We start from the raw sequence: 9,638 nt of genomic DNA, 5'->3' as shown, positions 1-9,638 counted from the left end.
GCGTCTGTTTCTGTTTCACAGACAAGTTCGTTTGTGTCATGTTTTAGATTCCACATATAAGTGATATCATATGGTATTCGTCTTTCTCTTATTCACTTACTTCACTTAGTATGGTAATCTCTAGTTGCACTTGGCTTTTATGCTCTACTTCACCCCCCGGCTCAGGCGCCCTCCGTCCAGCATTGGGAAGGGCTAAGTCTCACTTTTGCTCACCAAAAAGAACCTGGAGACCAGAGGACCTTGCAACCATTTTCTTGCTCTTTTCTCATATCATACTTCCTGGTCCGAGCCCAGCTCACCCTGCAGGGTGCCTGGGGATCCCTGTACTTTAATCCCCTTCTTTCTCTGCCCCTTTGTTCTCAGGCTTCATCCAGTTGATGACAGATAAGCCCCATTGCAGATTTCTACCTAAATACCAATCAGCAAGTCCTGGTTTGCCTTAAGTTTGAGGCCCTTTGGAGCATATGCACAAGAAAACAAATGTTCTTCCGACAATACTCTTTCCATGTCTTGATATTTCCTAATGCTGAGCCCCCTTCTGCAGGTGAGAACGATAAAGGGCAAAAGAGTGGGAGAAGTATATGCTGCCAAACACACTGATCTTTTGAAATGTCATATAGTAAAGTGATTCTTGGGAGGGGAAGTGTATTTTGAAATTTCAGGTCATAATGCTGCCATTCTCTCTACCCTTAAAAGCCACTGGTTGAGGGAATTCCTTGGGAATCCAGTGGTTAGGACTCCACAGTCTCACTGTAGAGGGCCCAGGTTCAATCCCGGGTCAGGGAACTAAGATCCCACAAACCACGTGGTACAGCCAAAAAAAAAACCCACTGATTGAATCAAGACTCTAACAAGGAATCACTTGATTCCTAGTTTAACAGATGATTACAGCTGACAGAAGGAAAGATGAACAGTACTGTAATTATGAACTTGCCCCAAGGCACACTAGCCTAAGTCCAAGTTTAGAGACACAGATTCCCATGTGTGCAACTGTACCTTGCCAAGGGCATTTATGAATATCCTGCATTACAGGCTGTGTATTGTTCACAATGCACTTTTCATTTACCCTGTAACTTAGGGCAAGTCCACCAAACAGTTGATAGCAGAACAGCATTTTATTGCTATGTAGACACTAGGCATCAATTTTGATTTTGCTACTTACTCAGTTTGTGCTGGTAAATCAGTTTGCTTCCTAGGAGCCTCAGTGGTTCTGGCATTAAAATCCTGGGATTTTCTTCTAACTTTGAAGTCTAGCTAATGGTTGCTATCATTAATAATAATAATGGCAGCCATTTGTTGAGTGCTTCTCTGAGTCAGGTACTGTGCTGAGTCTTTAGGAGCGTGGTCCTACTCTCTGTAAGGGAGATGGTAGTATTCCAATTGAACAGTTGAGGAAACTGAGGCTGACGAAAAGTAAGACATCTTCCCTAGGCTAAACAGCTGGAAGTTGGCAGTGCTGGCACGCAGACCTGCCAGGTCTGTCTGTCTGGAGCCTCAGCTCTTAACCACTCTCCGACTGGGTTGGTAACACAGCCAGGCAGCATCTGATGAGGTTGGCATCCTGCCACTCAAATGTTTATTATTAAACACTTGCTATGTGCCAGGCATTTGCTAGGCACACAGAGATGGCATGTGCCCCCAGTTGCTTATAGTAACCTGAAGCAGAGAAACCAGTAAATTGATATCAATGCCCCGTGGCAAGCACTGTCTAGAGTCGCCGAAGAATTTAAAATAGGGGAGTGATGTGATCAGATTTCGGTTTTAGGAAGACAATGCTGGCAGCCAAACGGAAGCAAGATTGAGTAGGGCCAGAACATGAGTTCTTCTGTTTGAGTAATCTGATGAGCAATGATGTAGTCCTGAATTAATAAATTGGGAAGGTGCATATGAGCATCACTGAGAAGGTAGAATCAATAAGATTTAGAGATCAGAGCAAGGGGATTAAAGGTTGCCTTGATATTTCTGAACTACAGTGGATAGACAGCAGTGGTGCCATTAACAAAGACAGAGTGTATGGTGGGCAGGAGAGCAGGTTTTTGAGGAAGATGACTTGGGTATTGATTGGGTTGACTTTGAGCTTCTTGAAGATACCCAAGTGTAGATATCCAGCCAGCAGCTGGATGTACCAGACTGGAGTTTAGCAGAGTAAATGAGATCTGGGGCTGGAAACTAGGAGACAAGAGCACAATAGTAAGATAAAAGCCTTGGCTTGGAATGAAGCCTTTATATAAAGGCATATAAATAGCAGGTCAAAATCAGAGTCTCAGGAAGTACCCGTCCTTAGAAGCTGCTGGAGGAAGAGAGGTCTGAGAGAGGACCATCAGGTAAGAGGACAGCTAAGGAGACTCCTCCCAGGACGGGGGAGGTAGCATTAACAGCATGGACAGCCAGTCCGCTGAGAGCCAACAAAAGGGTCTGTTTTGTAGCAATTCAGTGCCCTTTATCTGAGCAGCGTCTGAGAGGGGCGGCAGCAGCTCAGCCCAGACGGGCTGGAGAATAAACGAGGCGAGGAAGGAGTGGCTGTGAGCTGTTCTTTGTTGGCTCTGAAGGGAAGCAGATGAGGGTTGCTGTGGGAGTGTGAGGGCTGAGGGCGCCAATAGACAAAGCCAGCAGAGCATAACTTGGCTCGTGAGAGGGCAGGTGAATTAAGCTACAGTGGATCCTGAAAGAGTAGAGGGGAGGGATGCCAAGCTTAGCCTTGGCCAGCAATCAGGATCCCTTGTCTGCTGGGTCAGAAAGAAAAGAGGAAACGGTAAGGCAGATGGCAGATGGAGATGGTTGGGTTTTGTTTTGTTTTGGGGGTGCTTTTTGGCCACGTGGCAGCTTGTGTAGTCCTAGTTCCCTGAGCAGGGATTGAACCCAGGCCCTTGGTGTTAAGAGCGCAGAGTCCTAACCACTTTACTGCAAGGTAATTCTTGGAGCTGGCTTGGGATGATGGTGGAATAAAGTGATTAGGGTCTGGTGACCTTGCTTGCTCATTAAATTGGAGGCAGAATGGTCAGCTGAGTATGAGGGGGAAGCCAAGGGACAGAAACTTGGAAAGAATAAAGACAGTGTGGAGCAGCCACCAAGAAGACAGGAGAGTGAGCTGACTGAGAACACAAGAAAGGGCCTCTGAGCAACGGCAGAGCTCCTGATTGAGGTCAGAAAGTGAATTTGCAGGACCCCTGCAAACTGCTTGTCACATTTTTTTTCTAGCATCATTCAGCAACCCAAACAGAAAAGTGAAGAGTTTAAATGCTCACAGCTGACAGTGTGTGGTCCCCGAGGCAAGTGCCTAAACCTAGATGGAGACGAGGTTGATGAAGTCTGTGGAATCAAGGACCTGAGAGGCTGACCTGTTGAGTAAGTGCTGGAAGCCCCCAGGGGGCCACAGGATTTCATATATATATATATGAATATATATATATTGTGGGGGGCAAAGTTGGGGGGTTGTGCCACGCAGTGTGTGGGGATCTTAGTTCCCTGATTAGGGATGGAACCCATGTGCCCTGCAGTGGAAGCCCAGAGTCTTAACCACTGGACCATCAGGTAATTCCCCAGGACTAGAAACAGGAGGATGGGGAGCTTGAGCTAGATCCTCAGGGACCTGAGGTGGACAGATGCTGCAAACAAGGAGTTGAAGATGCATAAACACATTCTCTGAGCCTTAATGAGCTGGGTTGGGATTTCTAAGAGGGCAGCTGGGGCATCATGGAGAGTTCTGAACTCTCCCAGCCAGTGGGCATGGCCTCCACCATGGCTGTATGGCTGTATCCCTCTCATTTTCAGACCTGATTTTTATCAGAGTACCTCTTTCATGCACCTATCAGTTCAGTTCAGTCGCTCAGTCTTGTCCGACTCTTTCGATCCCATGAACCACAGCACGCCAGGCCTCCCTGTCCATCACCAACTCCCAGAGTTTACCCAAACTCATGTCCATTGAGTCGGTGATGCCATCCAACCATCTCATCCTCTGTCGTCCCCTTCTCCTCCTGCCTTCAATCTTCAAGGACAGTTAAATAAATGATTAAATCAAGAACAAGTGTACTAATGAAAGATATTTTTTTCAGCCTTAGTAGTCATTGATTTTGGCTGAAGTCATTCACTTTTCATCCATTTGTTCAAGAAATATTTACTGAGCACAAACCAGGTGCTATCGTAGGCCAGTGGAGTCTGCACAGACCTCCCTTGTAGTGGGGATGATGAGTGATATGAAGAAAAGTAAGGGGATAAGGCAGATATGTGTACATAAGATTCCAGACCGTTTGTTTAGAGAAGGCATTTTTGAGGAAGTGACATTTGAGCAGAACTGAAAGACGTGAAGGAGCAAGTCAAGTAAATATCTGGGGGAAGAATATTCCAGAGAAAGAGGTCAGTGCAAAGGCAGGAGTAATGCTTGATATATTTAGGTAGCAGCATGGCTGGAACAGGGGAAGCCAAGGGGAGGGGGGTAGGGGCTGGGGGGTCAGTGAGCAGGGGGAGACGTAGGCCCATGATATAGACCCTTGTAGGCCATTGTAAGCCCTGGGACTTACTATCTGCATGAAACGGGCACCAGTGCAGGGTTTTGAACAATGGTGTGAACTGACTCAGGATTTAAAGGACTCCCCGTGGGTGCTGTGACTGGAAGAGAGTGGGAACAGAAAACCAAAGCGGAGGTTCTTGCTGTAATCTAGGCCAGAGATGACAGGAGTTGAGGCGGAGGAGCTGGTAAGTAGCCTTATCTGAAACTGATTAACTTTGCACACATAGATGATCTCTTGTGCGGTTGATGCTGAACAGATGTGTAAGCCAAGACTGGCATCTTTGGTCTTTCAACTCTCACCCAAGTTCCTGTACATACTAGCCCACCAGATAGCTCAGGAAGTACACGCACCCTCACCAGTAGGGGACCCAGTGTGTGGTCAGGGGTGGAGGTTTGCCACCGTTTCTGGGTGGACAGTCAGGGTTGCACCATTTCCTCCAGGCAGTGACTAAATGGGTAAGTGACATCTAGTGGCACTGCTGAGCTCGGGGAGGGGTCCTGGTGAGCCCTTGCCACCCCAGCCCCTGGTCTTTTAGAATTGCTGCACAGGTTTTTTTCCTGCTCTGCTCTCTGCCCTCCTACCGCTTCACTGTGCTGACTTTGCTGGTTTTGTTTTTTTAATATGTGAGCTCCTAGCCTTATTTAGGGATACCATCAACTCCGTGCTTTCTTTGAAAGAGTGTATATAATGCATAGGATTTTGAGAGATGTAGGGGTGGAGGGAGAGGCAGAGAAAGAAGATATTTTTAAGAATTTGGCATGGAAAGACAAGCACATCTTAATCCTCTCCCAGGCTTAACCAGATTCCATTCTGAAGTGTTTAAGAGCGAGCTTTGGGATCAGACCCCAGGCAGCATAGGAAGTTCTCGCACAGTGGCGGGCTCAGAGCCACTCTTCTCCCAGACCTGGGCACTGAGGGTTGGGCCCTCGCCCGGGACCCTGACCCTCCTGTCCGTTGCAGCACCAGGAACCCAAACTGTCTGGCATCCCCAGACCAGAGGCAGCTTCACCGAAAGGCCAGGTCCTTCACTCCCTTCTATCTTGTGGAATCCTACTCAGTCCCTTCTTTGGAAAGACTCCATGAGATGGATCCAAACCATAACCAAAGGAGGAAGAAGGCAGACTGCCCCTGCCCTCAGAGCTGAGGAGGGCGATGGAGCCTACACCCATGACCAACGGGAAGTCAGAGGCAGATAATCCAACCTTGGCAGCTTGAGACCTCAGGCTGGGGCAGGGATGCTGGGCTGGGCTGGCAGAGTGGGTGGGTCTGGGAAGCTTTCCTGAAGGGTGGGAGGGTGGATCTGGGGTCGGATCAAAGAAGCCTGGGCTAGAGCAAGGGAAGAGGGTTCTGTTGCTTTCCTGCGAGGTTAGCCACCCCCATGCCCACTCTCCACTCCAAGGCAGGAACTGCCTCCTCCCAGCTTTGGAATCAATTCCCTGGGACTCCTAGGAACCTAGTACCAGGGGGTCTGGGAGCTCATCAGAGGAGAGACTTGGCCCGTGGAGACCACACTGCCCCCAGGCAGGGAGAAAGGCACACCCTGTGTGTCCTTGACTCAGGATGGCACCCTCTCTGTGCTAGCTGCTGCAAGCTCAGCTGGAAGGCTAACAAGAAATCCGGATCATCTGGAAACCTGGAAATGTGTAGCCGACAGTCCCAGAGCACTGGGATTCAAGAGGCGTGAGACCGTGGCGAGGAGGTTGGCAATTGTGAAATCCAGGATCTACTGGCTCTTTTGACCCCCCAGGGACATGTTCCTGAGGATCCCCAAGTGCCAAAGCTCCCGTCTGAATGTCTTTCTCAGGCTGGTGGAGAAGATGCAGGCAGGGAGAGATGGGGGCTTCGTCCAGACAGTGTGCATCCTCAGCCTAGTGAACTGAAATTCACAGGCACTAGCCAGCCCGGTGCCCCCTGGGAATCTGGGCAGGCAGTGGGAGGGGGGTGCTGGTGGATGGGGAGGGGTGAAGGGGTACTGGGTTGAGGGAGGCAGGGGGACTATACAGTCTGTCTTTGACAGCTAACATTTTCCAGAGCTGGCGCCCGCAGGGGAAAGGAAATCAGAGCTTCCCACCTCACACATCTTTTTCCCATTTTGTTCATGCTGCCCAGGGAAAGCCATTAGGGCTAGGTCAGTCTGGGGCCTCCCCTACCCGCCCATGTCTCCAGCCCTACTATAAGGAGGGGTAGGTTGGTGGGGTCACTGGAAGGACAAGGCCCTAGCCTGGTGAAGGGGCCAGACTCTGAACTCTTGCATCCCTTAATTCCCTCCCTGCTCAAGATGGGAGGATGGGGGCAGGGACCAGGAATCTGGGCTCCTGGAGCCCACCCTTACTCTGCTCAAATCCCCCTGTAGCTCTGATTCTGTCTCTGGGGAGTCTGGCCCACTGTTCTGGGCCTGGTCTGCAGCAAGAAGGGCCCTGGGGTTGGGGAAGCTGGTCCTTATTACCCAGCTCCTGGGGTTCCAGCCTCCTCCCTGGAGCCATTAGCACAGCCAGCTTCCTTAGGAGCCCGGCTGGGGGCCAAACTACCAGGTCTTATCTGGAGACAGTAGCTGCATTTTGGGGGTTCGAGAAGGAGGGAAATGGGAGTGCTAAGGAGCTTTGAAGAGGTGTCCCTCCGCCCCCGAGCTGGCCAATGTTCCTGAATCTGATCTGTCAGTCCCACTTACCCTGCGCCCCAGGGACAGTGGGTCCAATACTGTCTTTCTATCTCCATACAGAACCTCAAAGCCTAGGCCTAGGGCCCCCTCAGTCTCTTCTCTGGGATCTCACCCTTCTCTCCCACCACCCCATACTTCTTTCCTCTTCAGTCTCAGAGTCTGATTATCTGGCCCAGTGCCCACCTTCTGCAGTTCAGGCCAGAGGAGGAATGTAGCCCCGAATCAGCCTGCAGCCCTGTCGACTTCTTTCTTCCTCCAAAAACTCCAGATTGTCTCAATGGACAGAGGGGTTCTGTGGAGCCCTGGCTCTTCTTCCATTTCTCATCCCCAGAAAGTGGGAGAAGAGATATCTGGGAGGGGGCTTGAGCTCCCCAGAAAATGTCTTGGGCTGGACCGCAGGCTGTTCATCTTTTCCCGGGTCTGTTCATCTTTTCACTGTCCCCAGGTACCATGCAAACCCAATGTCCACTCTGCCAAGCTTTTCATAGCTACAGCCTTGGGCTGCCAGGGGTTAAGGGGTCAGTGCCAAGAGTGGAAATGGCACAGGGGTCTGGCCCTAGTCACTGCATCATAAAAGCCAGGAGTTTTACAGCAGGTCACAGGGCTGACTGGCTTCTTCATCCAGCAGTGTTGCCCTGGGGGGATTCCTTCCGAGTGGGGAAGGGGCCACGGCTGGCCAGAGTCAGGCCCAGGGCCATGTGGCTTCAGATGTTGGCAGCTGCCACCAACAATCCGTGCCACACTGAATCCCCACCTCAGCCTGGAGGTTCTCTTGAGAAGCGAGGAGGCTCTAGAGGAAGGGGGGTCAAATTTGGTGTTTTTCACTGCAGTAGGAGAGAAAGTGAAAGAAAATGGCAACCCACTCCAGTATTCTTGCCTGGAGAATCCCAGGGATGGGGGAGCCTGGTGGGCTTCCGTCTACAGGGTCACACAGAGTCGGACACGACTGGAGTGACTTAGCAGCAGGAGAGAAAACGGAGCAGGGCCTACGTGGGGGAAGGGATTGAGCTACCACGGCAGACTGGCAAGAAGCAGTCTGGGTGGTGGAGGCAGGGTAGAGGAGCAGAAGAACAAAGAGCCCAGGCCTTGTGCAGGGGTTCTCCAGGCTCTTCGATGACTGCCCACACCTCTGCGCCTGCCCCTGAAGAGGTGAACAGAGCCAGGGGCCTCTCTCAGGGAACAGAGATTTGATCTCCGGACATGTCTTCTGCCAGTGCACCCCCAGCTCCTCCTTCCCCCCTCCACTGCTCAGCCTGCCCGGCTCAGTGCACCCAGCCCAGCCCTGAGGAGAGCGTTGGCAGATGGAGCTGGGAACCAGGTAGCAGAGCCAAAAACAACAGAGGAGCCGCCTGGCTGCCCGGGTGCCTGCAGATTCCCCTGGTCTAACTGTGATCCCTCCTGTCACAGGCAGCTCCCTCCTCGCATTCTGCGCTTCTGACCCCACCTGCCTCCCCCTTTGCCAGGGCCCCAGGGCTGGCTCCGGAGGCTGTTGTCATACCTTCCTTTGAGTCTGGCTGCCCCTTCCCCCATCACTCAGATTCTCTGACCATACCTTCCCTAGTTCCTAGGATCTCTCTCCTGTGCCCAGATGTTCCTGGGAATGAGTTGCCTCCTTTCTACTCTCTGACTCCCAGCTTGCACTTTAGCTTGCTGGAAGCTCTTTTTTTGGTCTTGCATCTATCCTGTTGCAATGGCAATTTCATTTGGGGAGGATCAGAGCCGGGCCTTAACAGATTTCAAAAATGCTGGGTCCTTAAGCCCAGGGAGACACAAGAACAGAACATTTCCTTCAATGTTGAGGATTAGAGCAGACCTGGAGGCAGGATGCTTAAGTCTATGCTCCGTGCTGCACGGAATCCTGAGGGCTCAGGGAGGCCAGGATATACAGCTGTCCTGCCCAGGGGAAGGCCCAGCTCCCCTCTTCTACTCTCCCACTTCCCACCCTCTATAGAATTCCTGCTTCCTTCGTGGCCCCTACCCTGTATGGCAGAGACCCAGGTGTCCAGCCCCACCTGGGTTTAATTTCTACATGACTCTCCGCCAACAAACTCTCTGATCCAGCAGATGCAATAACACTGCGCAGGGTGAGGCCCTTCTACAAGTGCTGCATTTGGCTGGGAATCTCCCGGTCCCCGTTGGGGGTGAGGGTGAGGGGTTCACAACACTCCCGCTCTTGCCATCAATCCTCCCCGACTCAGCCTCAAGGGAATGGTGGAGAGAGGTGGGGCAGCCTCCTCTTCCCAAGCCCCCAGACCCCTTAATTGTGCATACATCTACATCCACTCACACCCTACTCTTGAAACCATTCAGGAGCCTGCCCATCTGCATTCCTTCTGCAAAACCAGCCACTTTCCACATAGCCACACTGCAATGGGAACAAAGCTCCAGAATGTTTCTTTCCTAACTCTAGCTTGTCTGTTTCTTCCTCACCCCTATCCTGCCTCTGCTCCCCCACCTTTTCTCACCAATCT

This window comes from Bos grunniens, chromosome 3 (assembly GCF_055505025.1).
Source record: "Bos grunniens cultivar Pamir isolate PY7600 chromosome 3, Bosgru_T2T1.0, whole genome shotgun sequence".
Lineage (NCBI taxonomy): Eukaryota > Metazoa > Chordata > Mammalia > Artiodactyla > Bovidae > Bos > Bos grunniens.
This window is presented reverse-complemented; position numbering follows the sequence as displayed.